Source organism: Salmo trutta, chromosome 7, assembly GCF_901001165.1.
Source record: "Salmo trutta chromosome 7, fSalTru1.1, whole genome shotgun sequence".
Classification (NCBI taxonomy): Eukaryota; Metazoa; Chordata; class Actinopteri; order Salmoniformes; family Salmonidae; genus Salmo; species Salmo trutta.
In genome coordinates, this window is record NC_042963.1 from 46,331,885 (window position 1) to 46,347,123 (window position 15,239).

The following is a 15,239-nucleotide window of genomic DNA, read 5'->3' on the forward strand; positions in this document are numbered from 1 at the left end:
ATGAAGACGCGGAACACCTGAAGGCAGGACACAGGGTGTTCTGTGACACCAGGCTGGTATTTGGAGCAGACTTCCCTCAGCAGGTGGCGTCAGGACAACTGGGTTTGGGCCATACCCTGTAACCGATGGTACTCCTCACCAGTGGGGGTGCGACTAGGGGTTAGAGATCCATTCTTTAGCAGCAGCTTCCTGTGGCGTTTGGTGACCAGTGACCTGGAGCTCTCAGCTGGGTCTCCGGAGGTTGGAGTGACTGGGTGGGGCAGCCACTGTAAGGATGGGGGCTGCCTGGGGCTAGGAATAAGGAAGCTGGGGTTAGAGGACATCTCTTCCCCTCGACATTTGATGAGGTATTCCAGATCGGGAGAATGAAAGAACTTGAGGTCCTTTACGTTACCACAATCACACCATGAGTAGTTAATCATGAGATATACCCCTCCAACTCTGTGTTTCCCAGAGAGTTCCTTCTTCCTGTCCGCACGATGAACGAAGAACCATGCTGGCTGTATGGACGGGGACATTATATCCCTAGAGAGCCATGATTCCGTAAAAGAGAGTATGTTACAGTTCCTTATGTCTCTCTGGAAGGAGATCCTCATCCTGAGCTTGTCTACTTTATTGTCTAGGGACTGAACGTTAGTGAGTAATATCCTCTGAAGACAAGAACCCTACTTCTCCTCCTCCCTCTTCTCTGGCACCAATGTTTTGGTAGAGCACCCTGGATTAATGTGGTTTCCTCGGTAAGTTCAAACAAAAGATCCAAGTCAGGTGAGTGACCGCCGATCTAATTTCCCAAAGTTATTTGTCTAAGTAATAATGCTAGAAAAAAAAACATGGATAGACAGCAGCATTCGAGCATAACTGAAAGTGTGAATCACCGCATTTAACCACGGCAAGGTGACTGGGAACATGGACATGTACACTGAGTGTACAAAACATTAAGGACACCTTCCTAATATTGAGTTGCAACCCCCCTTTTTTCCAACAGTCTTGAAGGAGTTCCCACATATGCTGAGCACTTGTTGGATGCTTTTCCTTCACTCTGCGGTCCAACTCATCCCAAACCATCTCAATTAGGTCAGGTGATTGGAGAGGCAAGGTCATCTGATGCAACACTCCATCACTCTCCATCACTTCTCCTCCCTCCTGAATCCTGCCCCTCCCCCCCACTCCTCCCTCTCTGCGGATGACTTTGTCAACCATTTTGAAAAGAAGGTTGACGACATCCGATCCTCGTTTGTTAAGTCAAACGACACCGCTGGTCCTGCTCACATTGCCCTACCCTATGCTTTGACCTCTTTCTCCCCTCTCTCTCCAGATGAAATCTTGCGACTTGTGACGGCCGGCCGCCCAACAACCTGCCCGCTTGACCCTATCCCCTCCTCTCTTCTCCAGACCATTTCCGGAGACCTTCTCCCTTACCTCACCTCGCTCATCAACTCATCCTTGACTGCTGGCTACGTCCCTTCCGTCTTCAAGAGAGCGAGAGTTGCACCCCTTCTCAAAAAGCCTACACTCGATCCCTCCGATGTCAACAACTACAGACCAGTATCCCTTCTTTCTTTTCTCTCCAAAACTCTTGAGCGTGCCGTCCTTGGCCAGCTCTCTTGCTATCTCTCTCAGAATTACCTTCTTGATCCAAATCAGTCAGGTTTCAAGGCTGGTCATTCAACTGAGACTGCTCTTCTCTGTGTCACGGAGGCTCTCCGCACTGCTAAAGCTAACTCTCTCTCCTCTGCTCTCATCCTTCTAGACCTATCTGCTGCCTTTGATACTGTGAACCATCAGATCCTCCTCTCCACCCTCTCCGAGTTGGGCATCTCCGGCGCGGCTCACTCTTTGATTGCGTCCTACCTGACAGGTCGCTCCTACCAGGTGGCGTGGCGAGAATCCGTCTCCGCACCACGTGCTCTCACCACTAGTGTCTCCCAGGGCTCAGTTCTGGGCCCTCTCCTATTCTCGCTATACACCAAGTCACTTGGCTCTGTCATATCCTCACATGGTCTCTCCTATCATTGCTACGCAGACGACACACAATTAATCTTCTCCTTTCCCCCTTCTGATAACCAGGTGGCGAATCGCATCTCTGCATGTCTGGCAGACATATCAGTGTGGATGACGGATCACCACCTCAAGCTGAACCTCGACAAGACGGAGCTGCTCTTCCTCCCGGGGAAGGACTGCCCGTTCCATGATCTCGCCATCACGGTTGACAACTCCATTGTGTCCTCCTCCCAGAGTGCTAAGAGCCTTGGCGTGACCCTGGACAACACCCTGTCGTTCTCCGCTAACATCAAGGCGGTGACTCGATCCTGTAGGTTCATGCTCTACAACATTCGCAGAGTACGACCCTGCCTCACACAGGAAGCGGCGCAGGTCCTAATCCAGGCACTTGTCATCTCCCGTCTGGATTACTGCAACTCGCTGTTGGCGGGGCTCCCTGCCTGTGCCATTAAACCCCTACAACTCATCCAGAACGCCACAGCCCGTCTGGTGTTCAACCTTCCCAAGTTCTCTCACGTCACCCCGGTCCTCCGCACACTCCACTGGCTTCCAGTTGAAGCTCGCATCTGCTACAAGACCATGGTGCGTGCCTACGGAGCTGTGAGGGGAACGGCACCTCCGTACCTTCAGGCTCTGATCAGTCCCTACACCCAAACAAGGGCACTGCGTTCATCCACCTCTGGCCTGCTCACCTCCCTACCTCTGCGGAAGCACAGTTCCCGCTCAGCCCAGTCAAAACTGTTCGTTGCTCTGGCACCCCAATGGTGGAACAAGCTCCCTCACGACGCCAGGACAGCGGAGTCAATCACCACCTTCCGGAGACACCTGAAACCCCACCTCTTTAAGAAATACCTTCGATAGGATTAAGTAATCCTTGTAACCCTCCCCCCCTACCCTCCCCCCCCAAAAAAGATATAGATGTACTATTGTAAAGTGGTTGTTCCACTGGATATCATAAGGTGAATGCACCAATTTGTAAGTGGTGCTCTGGATAAGAGCGTCTGCTAAATGACGTAAATGTAAATGAAAATGTGGTCTAACAGCCCTTTACACAGCCTGGAGGTGTGTTGGGTCATTGTCCTGTTGAAAAAAACGCAAACCAATCAATCAATCAAATGTATTTATAAAGCCCTTCTTACATCAGCTGATGTCACAAAGTGCTGTACAGAAACCCAGCCTAAAACCCCAAACAGCAAGCAATGCAGGTGTAGAAGCACGGTGGCTAGGAAAAACTCCCTAGAAAAGCCAGAACCTAGGAAGAAACCTTGAGAGGAACCAGGCTATGAGGGGTGGCCAGTCCTCTTCTGGCTGTGCCGGATGGAGATTATAACAGAACATGGCCAAGATGTTCAAATGTTCATAGATGACCAGCAGGGTCAAATAATAATAATCACAGTGGTTGTTGAGGGTGCAACAGATCAGCACTTCAGGAGTAAATGTCAGTTGGCTTTTCATACCATCTCTACTGCTCCTGCTGTCTCTAGGGAGTTGAAAACAGCAGGTCTGGGACAGGTAGCACGTCCGGTGAATAGGTCAGGGTTCCATTGCCGCAGGCAGAACAGTTGAAACTGGAGCAGCAGCACGGCCAGGTGGACTGGGGACAGCAAGGAGTCATCAGGCCAGAGCCATGGTCCTAGGGCTCAGGTCCTCCAAGAGAAAGACAGAAAGAAAGACAGAAAGAAATAAAGAATTAGAGAGGACATACTTAAATTCACACAGGACAACAGATAAGACAGGAGCACAAGCAGCAGCACGGCCAGGTGGACTGGGGACAGCAAGGAGTCATCAGGCCAGGTTGTCCTGAGGCATGGTCCTAGGGCTCAGGTCCTCCGAGAGAGAGAAAGAAAGAAAGAGAGAAAAAGAAAAAGAAAGAGAGAAAGAGAATTAGAGAGAGAATTCTTCAATTCACACAGGACACTGGATAAGACAGGAGAAATACTCCAGATATAACAGACTGACACTAGCCCCCCGACACGTAAACTACTGCAGCATAAACACTGGAGGCTGAGACAGGAGGGGTCGGGAGACACTGTGGCCCCATCCGACGATACCCCCAGACAGGGGGCAAACAGGCAGGATATAATCCCACCCAGATGGGATGGCGTATCACTGCAGAATGCTGTGGTAGCCATGCTGGTTAAGTGTGCCTTGAATTCTAAATAAATCACTGACAGTGTCACCAGCAAATCACCATCACACGTCCTCCCCCATGCTTCACGGTGGGAACCACACATGCGGAGAGCATCCGTTCACCTACTCTGCGTCTCAAAAAGACACGGCGGTTGGAACCAAAAATCTCACATTTGGACTCATCAGACCAAAGGACAGATTTCCACCGGTCTAATGTCCATTGCTCGTGTTTCTTGGACAAAGCAAGTATTATTCTTATTGGTGTCCTTTAGTAGTGGTCTCTTTGCAGCAATTCGACCATGAAGGCCTGATTCACGCCGTCCCCTCTGAACAGTTGATGTTGAGATGTGTCTGTTACTTAAACTCTGTGAAGCATTTATTTGGGCTGCAATTTCTGAGGCTGTTAACTCTAATGAACTTATCCTCTGCAGCAGAGGTTACTCTGGGTCTTCCTTTCCTGTGGCGGTCCTCATGAGAGCTAGTTTCATCATAGCGCTTGATTGTTTTTGCGACTGCACTTGAAATTTTCCATATTGACTGACCACATCTTAAAGTAATGATGGACTGTCATTTCTCTTTGCTTATTTGAGCTGTTCTTGACATAATATGGACTTGGTCTTTTACCTAATAGGGCTATCTTCTGTATACCACCCCTACCTTGTCACAACATAACTGATTGGCTCAAAAGCATTAAGAAACTTCCACAAATTAACTGTTAACAAGGCACACCTGTTAATTGAAATGCATTCCACCTCATGAAGCTGGTTGAGAGAATACCAAGAGTGTGCAAAGCTGTCAAGGCAAAGGCTGACTACTTTTAAGAATCTAAAATATATTTTAATTTGTTTAACACTTTTTATGTTACTACATAATTCCATATGTGTCATTTCATAGTTTCGATGTCTTCACTATTATTCTACAATGTTGAAAATAGTAAAAATAAAGAAAAACCCTGGAATGAGTAGGTGTGTCCTAACATTTGACTGGCACTGTAAATCGGCTTGACAATCTATGGAAAAACTTGAAAATGGCTGCCTAGCAATGATCAACAAACAACTTGCCAGAGTTTGAATCAGTTTTAAAAGAATAATGTGCAAATATTGTACAATCCAGGTGTGCAAAGCTCTTAAGAGACTTAACTGGAAAGACTCACATCTGTAATCGCTGCCAAAGGTGATTCTAACTTGTATTAACACAGGGGTGTGAATACTTTTGTATATTAGATATTTCAGTATTTAATTTAATACATTTGCAAAAATGTCTAAAAACATGTTTTCACTTTGGTAAGATTTTTTAAAATATTTTATCAATTTTGAATTCAGGCTGTAACAGCAAAATGCAGAATAATTTAAAGGGAGAAGGCATTGTATATTTATACAAAAAGTCACCTTGTCCGAAAGAGATTTACATGGTTATCAAAACATCACGCCAAGGTAAGCCATTCATGAAACAAAGCCCTTATTTTAAGTGTTTCTAAAATCCCCTATCGGAAAAATGTAAAAAGATTGAAACCATTTCGCTGTTTGACCGCTAGGGTATTATGCCACGTCAACTGTGGTGGTCTATTACTTAAATACTGGAAGTCAAACCATATTCCAACGTTAAAGTTGCACTATGCAGAATCATTTTCATTTTCTGGTTTCTAAAATTCAAATAATTCGCCTAATTTCAGTTTATATGTGACAAAATCAGCTAGTATAGTGAAGAGAATCATTGTACCATCTAAACTGCTATGAAATATATTTTCCATAACCAAAAATATCATATTTTCAGCTGTTTGTAGCTGATGTATAAAAAAACGAAAGTAAGACGCAAATACAAAACTTAAGCACGTTAAGCATAGAAATACTGCACATAGAACAGATGTACCCCTTCTTAGACTTGCTTTCAGTGATCATGACATATCTATAACTCACATTTCTATGTGGATATGGTCAGGTCTCCCAAAAAGTTATATTGCCACTAAGAGAATGGAAGAATCAAACCCTTAATTATTTAAATACTGAACAAAATCTGTCTACATACAGAAACAACATAACACAAATTGAAGTCATGTGGGGCAGTCTTACAAGCATGAGAAACAAAACTGGATGTGGATACAGTGGGAACATAGGGGTCTGAGCAAGAGTGATGTCATTAATGTTTGTGGAAATGTGAAGTTGCCTATTATTTTTGTCTATGTATGATTTTGTTTATTGTAAAAAAAAAGTTTTTTTTAAAGTTTAATATTACAAAAAAAAATGAAATATAAATGTGTCTTGGCCCCGAAGACCCTCAAAACTTCTACAGATGCACCATCGAGAGCGTCCTGTTAGGCTGTATTACCGCATGACAATTGCAGGGCTCTCCAGAGGGTAGTGCGGTCAACCCAATGCATCATCAGGGGCACAGTGCCTGTCCTCCAGGACATCTACAGCACCTGGTATCACAAGAAGGCCAAGAAGATAGTCAAGGACCTTAGCCACCCGAGCCACAGCCTGTTCATCCTGCTACCATCTAAAAAGGTGAATTCAGAACAGGTGCATCAAAGCTGGGACCGAGAGACAGTTAAACAGCTTCCATCTCCAGGCCATCAGACCGTTAAACACTCACCAATAACCAGCCTTCGCCCAGTACTCTGACCTGAACCTTAGACACTGTCACTCTCCGGCTATCACCTGGTACTCTACCCTGCACTTTTCTACGACTGTACATTGCATTTTAGTTACACTGCTTATACTCACCACATATTTATGGATATACTGGATTCTTCTGTCAGTCTAATATATCTACTGCTGTACATTCTTAGTATATCTTGTGTAAATTCATCTGTATACACAGATTGCATTTGGATTATACTGTTATAGTGCTATTTGGGGCATTAGCTCATTTAATTTGTGCCAACATTTCTTGATTTCTTCTTGTTTTTTTCCATTCTGATCATTTGTATACTTGATTGACATTTTACTGCATTGTTAGGAGCTAGTAATATAAGCATTTTACTGCACCCGCTGTAACATCTGCTAAACTGTGTAATCCACCAACAAACTTTGATTTGATCTTTACAGAGGATGGATATAGTGGTTGTGCCTCAAGAAACCAATAGATGGCGTCATTACATTGTTTTCAGTAAACAGCCCTATCAGCAGCTCAGTGAGCTGAATGTAATCAGGCAACAGATCTGATCCAGTAATCTTATCTTCTGAATTGGCCACCTTGTAGAAACCATGCACTTCACACCTGGACAGAGAGAAAAAAGTGGAGTTAGAGAGATTGATAGAATCCTACATTACGTATTACCAAAGTCCTTTGCTGGTAATCTCTAGCCGAGCTGAAATAGTTACCAAGAGTAGTGTGAGGGGGAGAGTAACAGAAAGATGAAGTGAGGTTTCTGTCACCCACAAAGCACAACACCGCACCTAAACAACAGTTAAATTACCATCCACCCATCACGGTTCATCAACACTTTCACTTACTGAACTGTTCTACTGTTGAGTTACGGAGAACAAATTATACTTTTTCCAATGCAGCCTTGCCAAGTGATATTCTTCCGACTGGGAAATGTGACAATGCATAATAGGAAAGAAATCATTACAGGAGTTGGGGATGTCAAACGTGCCTTTGTCATAACAAATCATATTTATTTGAGCAGAACTGAAAATCAGCCTCAAACAAAGCAAGATTCATTACAGGGGAATACAAGAGTCACTACGCAGTTTGACAACAGTCAAGGGATGCACAGAACAGTTTGACATGTCTTTCACATTGTGATGATAAATCGGTCATAGAATAATTAATACATTCTTTGGGGAAGAGACAGCCAAGAGAGAGAGGAAAAGATCATTAGTCAGCATAATAGATATTCAAGACATTACATGGATATTAAAGATATTGCTTGTGAGAAACACACAGTGTACAAAACATTAAGGAGACCTTCCTAATATTGAGTCCCCCCCCTTTTGCCCTCAGAACAGCTTCAATTAGTCGGGGCATGGTATCGAAAGCATTCCACATGGATGCTGGCTCATGTTGACTCCAAAGCTTCCCACAGTTGTGTCAAGTTGGCTGGATGTCCTTTAGGTGGTGGACCATTCTTGACACAAACCGGTGCGCCTGGCACCTACTACCACACACCATTCAAAAGGCACTTAAATATTTGTCTTGGCCATTCATGCTCTGAATGGCACACAAACAATCCATGTCTCAATTGTCTCAAGGCTTAAAAATCCGTATTTAACCTGACTCTTCCCCTTCATCTACACTGATTGAAGTGGATTTAGCAAGTGACATCAATAAGGAATCATAGCTTTACCTGGATTCACTTGGTTAGTCTATGTCATGGAAAGAGCCGGTGTCCATAATGTTTAAACTAAGGGGTCTAGCCCAAACCATTATTCCTCCTCCACCAAAGTTTTACAGTTGGCACTATGCATAACAGGGATTGTGCACAAATTTGTAGCGAAATAAGCTTTTTGTGGGTATGGAACATTTCTGGGGTCTTTTATTTCAGCTCATGAAACATGGGACCAACACTTTACATGTTGTGTTTATATTTTTGTTCACTATATAAACATTTACAATTCAAAGCTAAGGCATTGAACGGTGAAGATGAAAGGTTTCACAATAACTGAAAGTGCACCCATGTCTTTTGTTTGATGTTATCTTTAATTAAAATTAGTGTCCCAATTAGTTTAATGTTGATGCATACATTGTAACATTTGGTTAAGTACTGCCTCTATGTAGCTGTTGTAAGATGAAACATAGCCTACAGTGATAGGTGTCAAAAAGGTCTGCTTACATTTCTCCAACCCCATCACTCAGCTGTTTACCAAAACACTGGCGGGCTGACCCTTTGTTGTTGTTTTAACGGCAGGTTGCCCCTTAAGCAAGAAAAGCTATTACGTTATCTGTTCAATACGTACATGTTGCATTACGTTATCCGGCAAGTTATTACATGAACTGGTTTTATTACATTAAATATCTAAAGTTATTACATTTACAAAAGTTACTAGATTAACCGGTGTTATTACACTACCTGCTGTTTCAGGCCTCTTGGTTGAACTTCAGTTAACCTGTTGGAGTGCATATTCAAACACTCATTTGTTTGGACTTAACCTTCGTAACACTCAGTTTTGAGTGTCTCTTTCAGCCCCACCATTTCTTCCCGAGAACTGTTTACAGTACAATAGAAACAAGACATGTTGCGGTCAAACTACCTTTATTATCCCTATGGGAAATTGGGTTAGTAAGCAAGAGTAACATTACCATTACAGTGAAAAACAGTGAAATACAGTCCATTTACAAATAAGTGTCAGTACTTACAGCCATGACAAGAGGTTTGCATTGCCACTCCACAAGTCAAGTCAAATGGTTTTTTGAAAGTCATGAGAAAGTCTTAGTTAACCACCAAATCCCTTCATTAATATATCAACCTGGACTCTGGGTAGACGTAACCTAGTTAATGAAATCCGGGACAATGAGTATGATATGTTACGTTTGGTATGGTATGTATCAGAGGTGTGGACTTGAGTCACATGCCTTGGACTCGAGTCAGACTCGAGTCACAAATATGATGACTTGCAACTCGACTTTGACTTTAACACCAATGACTCGTGACTTAACTTGGACTTGAGCCTTTTGACTCGACCTGACTTGATACCTCCCCAAGTCCAAACATAAAATATTATGCTATTAAAAAAGGTGTTCAGCGCATCAACTCCTCATTTAACGAATTACAGTTTGAATTGGACAGCAGCCAATCAAATTGTGTCAGCTGAGAAAAAGTTGTGGGTGCCAGTGCAGAGGAACGTCGGCGGGTGAATTCAGATGGAGCCCTTGGAAAGATGATACCCAAAATTATTATTTTCGGATATAAAGACGACGCTGTATCACCAAAAAACTTGCAAAACATGCAGGAAGAAAATTACAGACGGAGGCGCAACAATTTCCAACTTTGTTCGACATTTGAAGCTGCACAAATAATGGTAAGACGTGGCTAATATAGCCGACAGCTATTGATAAGGCAATTTATATGCTTAAAGGTAATGATTAAAGAATTCCACCCTGAAACGTAACTATTAGTGATTATTAGTTTATGTAACATGTATAATGAACGTAAAGTACTAAATGTAAGTCCAATAAGGTTCGGTAGAGACGTGTGAGGGAGAGAAATATGTGTGTGGGTGACTAAGAAGATACCGAGAACAATTAAACTGTGTATGACTTGACCTGGCTAGAACTCTGAGAAACTTACGATAGGACAGGGAGTCCTTTCAATGTTCCTCTAATCTCGGGGGGATGGAACTGCCAGTTTGGTAATGATGAACAGTGGTGAGAACCATGGAGAAGGATACATTCTACCAACTGTTCGTGTGTATGTATGTGCGTAGGTTATCTACTGTTTGTGTGGAGGTATGTGCGTAAGTAGGGAGTGAGTTATAAAATGGCATGTCTTTGTATTGTGGACTTTAGAACGTTCTCGTGAATAAACTGTATGAACCTTTTGCATAAGCTGAGTCTTTGCCTAATTATTATTAAACCCAGGGTCTTACAAACCTTGGGGATTGGTCAAAGCTTATTGATTGTTAGTTATTATCATTGGGGTTGAAAATTCTCGCGACAGCTATATAATTTATAACTTTGCTGGTGTAGCATGTAGGCTAACGTAACGTTAAATCAATGAGCCTCCATATAGTAGGTCAGTGATCATTGCACCCAGATTGAGCTACAACTGGCTAGGCAGTTGGTAGCCTAAATCCTGCCTGATGTTACTGTTGTTCCTAAAACCATTGACATACGTTAGCCTACTGTAACCACACACAGAGAGTGTGTGTGTGTGTGTTAAGGTTGGGCGATTGTGTACAAGCCTACATCGCCCGATTGCGCCCCGTAGCGATCCTCGATAATCGATCACTATTGGGGTGGGGGGTCTTTCTCATGGCTACCCATGTATTTCCATAGAAATATAACGTTTATTTGGAAAGTCATAAATATATAGATATTTTTAAAAGCATTCATGATTTGCGTAAATATAATATACTAACTATTACTCTTGTTAAAAATATGAAATGGTATTACATTTGGTGAAGAGCACATTATGACTTGTTTAGGACTCGAAACTCAAAGTTTAGGACTTGAGACTTGACTTGATACTTGTCGGTCTTGACTTGAGACTTGACTCGGACTTGCCTGTCTTGACTTGGGACTTGACTTGGGACTTGACTTGGGACTTCAGTGCTAAGACTTGAGACTTACTTGTGACTTCTAAAACAATGACTTGGTCCCACCTCTGGTATGTATTAATTTATGGATGTCCATCTTCCATTTTGTATAACATGTTACGAATTACAATTCGTATGATATGTTATGAATTACATTTCGTATCAGTGGAAGCTCCTCAGAGGAGGAAGGGGAGGACGACCCCCCCCCCCCCAGCGAATTTCATAAAAATAAAAATAGTGAAACAATAAAAAAGTTATCCTTTTTAGATAAAACTATACTAGATATATTCACATCACCAAATAATTTATCAAAACCAGTGAAGGCTCCTGAGGAGAGGATGGGTCATAATAATGGCTGGAAAAAAGCGAATGGAATGGCATTAAACCATGTGTTTAATGTATTTGATACCATTCCACAAATTCTGTTCCAGCCATTACCACGGGCCCTGTCCTCCCAAATGAAGGTGCCACCAACCTCATGTGATTAAAACACACTATTTTGCAATGAAGGTGTACGGTAGCCCCAACAGCACTCTCTGGAGTAGCACCATGATGTAACTGGAGGACAGTTAGTTTCCGTCCTGCTCTGGGTACATTGACTTCAATACGAAACCTAAGAGGCTCATGGTTCTCACCCCTTTCCATAGATTTATACATAAATTATGACAACTTCTGGACATCCTCCAACCCAACAGAGCTCTTGCAGTATGAACTGACATGTTGTTGACCCATCAAAGGATCAGATAATGAATCTTGTACTGAAAGCATAAGCTACAGCTAGCTAGCACTGCAGTGCATCAAATGTGGTGAATAGATCACTCAAAGAGACAGAAAGCCAATAGTTGAACAGTTTTGTACAAATTCATTTCTTCAAAAAAGAATGAGAAACAAGAGAGAGAGCTAGCTAAATATGTTGTATTTGTTCCCCCACTTTCACGTTCACTTACCTAGCTAGCCAATGCAGCTTGCTAGTTTAACCTACTCAAACACCCGGCTCAAACAGAGAGCGATGCTATGTTAGCTAGCTGGCTATGGCTATCCAACACTGGAACTCTTCTAAGTCAAGGTAAGCTTTTGGATTTATAAATGTATTGCCACCAGGGTCCGCCGGTGTAACAGCTTAACCTCTTGCTGTACACTGTACAGTGCACTGAAGTCCTCATGCGAAGAGAAAAGAGGAGAATCGGAGAGCACGTAGATGCGAGAAGGAATTATACGAAGATCAAATGATCATGCTGTTTATATTTGGCTGCTATGAAAGTGAATTGTGTTTGCGGTGATCAGGGCTGTATTTATTCCACCGATTCTGTTGGAAAACGTTTCTTAAACAGAAGCAAACAGAACGAAATTTGTGAATTTGTGAATTTACCTGAATTTGTTCAATAGAAACTCTAATTTGAAACTGTTGGTCTAAGGATTACACCCTAGATTAGCCAGATGCAGGCAAGAGTGTGCAAGGTGATATTGAATGTGCACTGTCTGGATTACTCACATTTTTCTCTCGATCTGTTGTCACAAGCTCATGATGGGCATAGGGAAATTCGGGTACAGGGAAAATGTTTGTTTCATTTAGTAGCCTATACCTATCGATGTTACGTTGAGATGGGTGAACGTAATATTAATGACAGTCATCCAATTTGCTGTAATAGATATAAAGAAATCCCTCCCTCATCTTAAACGGCACCCACCCGCCACTGATTCGTATGATATGTTATGAATTGCGATTTGTACAATATGTTACAAATTCGCAATAAGTATGATATGTCATGAATTCCAATTTGTTGTAGCTAATGTTAGCTAGGTGGCTAGGTGGCTAACACTATCATTAGATAGGTGGTTAAAGTTAGCTTGACAAGGGGATAAGGTTAGGGTTAGGTGAAAGGTTAGCTAACATGCTAAGTAGCTAAAAGTTGTAAGTAGTTACAATGTTGCTAATTAGCTAAAATGCTAACGGTGCCAGTGATGAGATTTGAAACACGCAACCTTTGGGTTTCCAGACATTGGGATTATAAGCCCACCCGACCAACCACCCTCCTTTAGTTTTTGCCTTAAGTAATCTTTTGTCTTATGTAACCATACTAAACATAACATATCATACTAATTTGAATGTCCCGGATTTACCTTTTACTATGTTACGTCTATTCTATGAGACCAGGCAGAATAGATAGATTTTATTTACACAAATACATGTGCCACAATGGAGCACATTGACAGTTAAAGAAAACTCAATTGCAGTGCAGCTTACATAACATAAAGAGAAACCTAGTAATACAACATTTCAATTTGAACAACTACCCTATCTAGTGTCAGTTAAAAAGCCTAACTAATGATGGGATTGGGATTTTTATTTTTGCCTTATTACTTTTCACTGCCCCAGTCTCTCTGTTGTCTGTGTCATACAACTATATTATATGAGCTCTGTATTAATTGAATGTGCAACTCTTAAGTGTAGCCATTTTCTTCTTTACAGGTATGACAGCAAAAGTAAGATGTAAGTTTACTGTAAAGTTAAAATAAAGTAATAACAAGCACATCTTATTTTTTTATTCATCTTTTATTAAGTCAGGGTAACTTGGTCATCATGGCTACGTGTAACAGCAGTGAGATCCCCTCTGGGACCAGACTTCAGTATTACTCAACCAATATTTCCCCAATTATAGAGAGACATAGCAATACTATTATGACAACAGTATTAGAACAATATGATAGTGTATCGTGTAACTATTATTTTCAATGTTCAAGTCCAGCAATAAAAAAGGACTTCAGTAAAGAAAAATACTGAGAAATACTTAAATGTAAACACCTCTCCCACTCAATGATGAGCTCTGTACATCATCAGTCATGCATTCACAACAAAAATCTTGATGAAATGAAATATTCTCTCCTTTCTTCTCCTTTCTTTCTCCTTTTTTTGAAATATTCTCTCCTTTCTTCTCCTTTCTTCTCCTTTCCCCCTTCTGATAACCAGGTGGTGAATCGCATCTCTGCATGTCTGGCAGACATATCAGTGTTGATGACGGATCACCACCTCAAGCTGAACCTCGGCAAGACGGAGCTGCTCTTCCTCCCGGGGAAGGACTGCCCGTTCCATGATCTCGCCATCACGGTTGACAACTCCATTGTGTCCTCCTCCCAGAGTGCTAAGAGCCTCAGCGTGACCCTGGACAACACCCTGTCGTTCTCCGCTAACATCAAGGCGGTGACCCGATCCTGTAGGTTCATGCTCTACAACATTCGCAGAGTACGACCCTGCCTTACACAGGAAGCGGCGCAGGTCCTAATCCAGGCACTTGTCATCTCCCGTCTGGATTACTGCAACTCCCTGTTGGCTGGGCTCCCTGCCTGTGCCATTAAACCCCTACAACTCATCCAGAACGCCGCAGCCCGCCTGGTGTTCAACCTTCCCAAGTTCTCTCACGTCACCCCGCTCCTCCGCTCTCTCCCCTGGCTTCCAGTTGAAGCTCGCATCCGCTACAAGACCATGGTGCTTGCCTACGGAGCTGTGAGGGGAACGGCACCTGCGTACCTTCAGGCTCTGATCAGGCCCTACACCCAAACTAGGGCACTGCGTTCATCCCCCTCTGGCCTGCTCACCTCCCTACCTCTGAGGAAGTACAGTTCCTGCTCAGCCCAGTCAAAACTGTTCGCTGCTCTGGCACCCCAATGGTGGAACAAACTCCCTCACGACGCCAGGACAGTGGAGTCAATCACCACCTTCCGGAGACACCTGAAACCCCACCTCTTTAAGGAATACCTAGGATAGGATAAAGTAATCCTTCTAACCCCCCCCCCTTAAAAGATTTAGATGCACTATTGTAAAGTGGTTGTTCCACTGGACATCATAAGGTGAATGCACCAATTTGTAAGTCGCTCTGGATAAGAGCGTCTGCTAAATGGCTTAAATGTAAT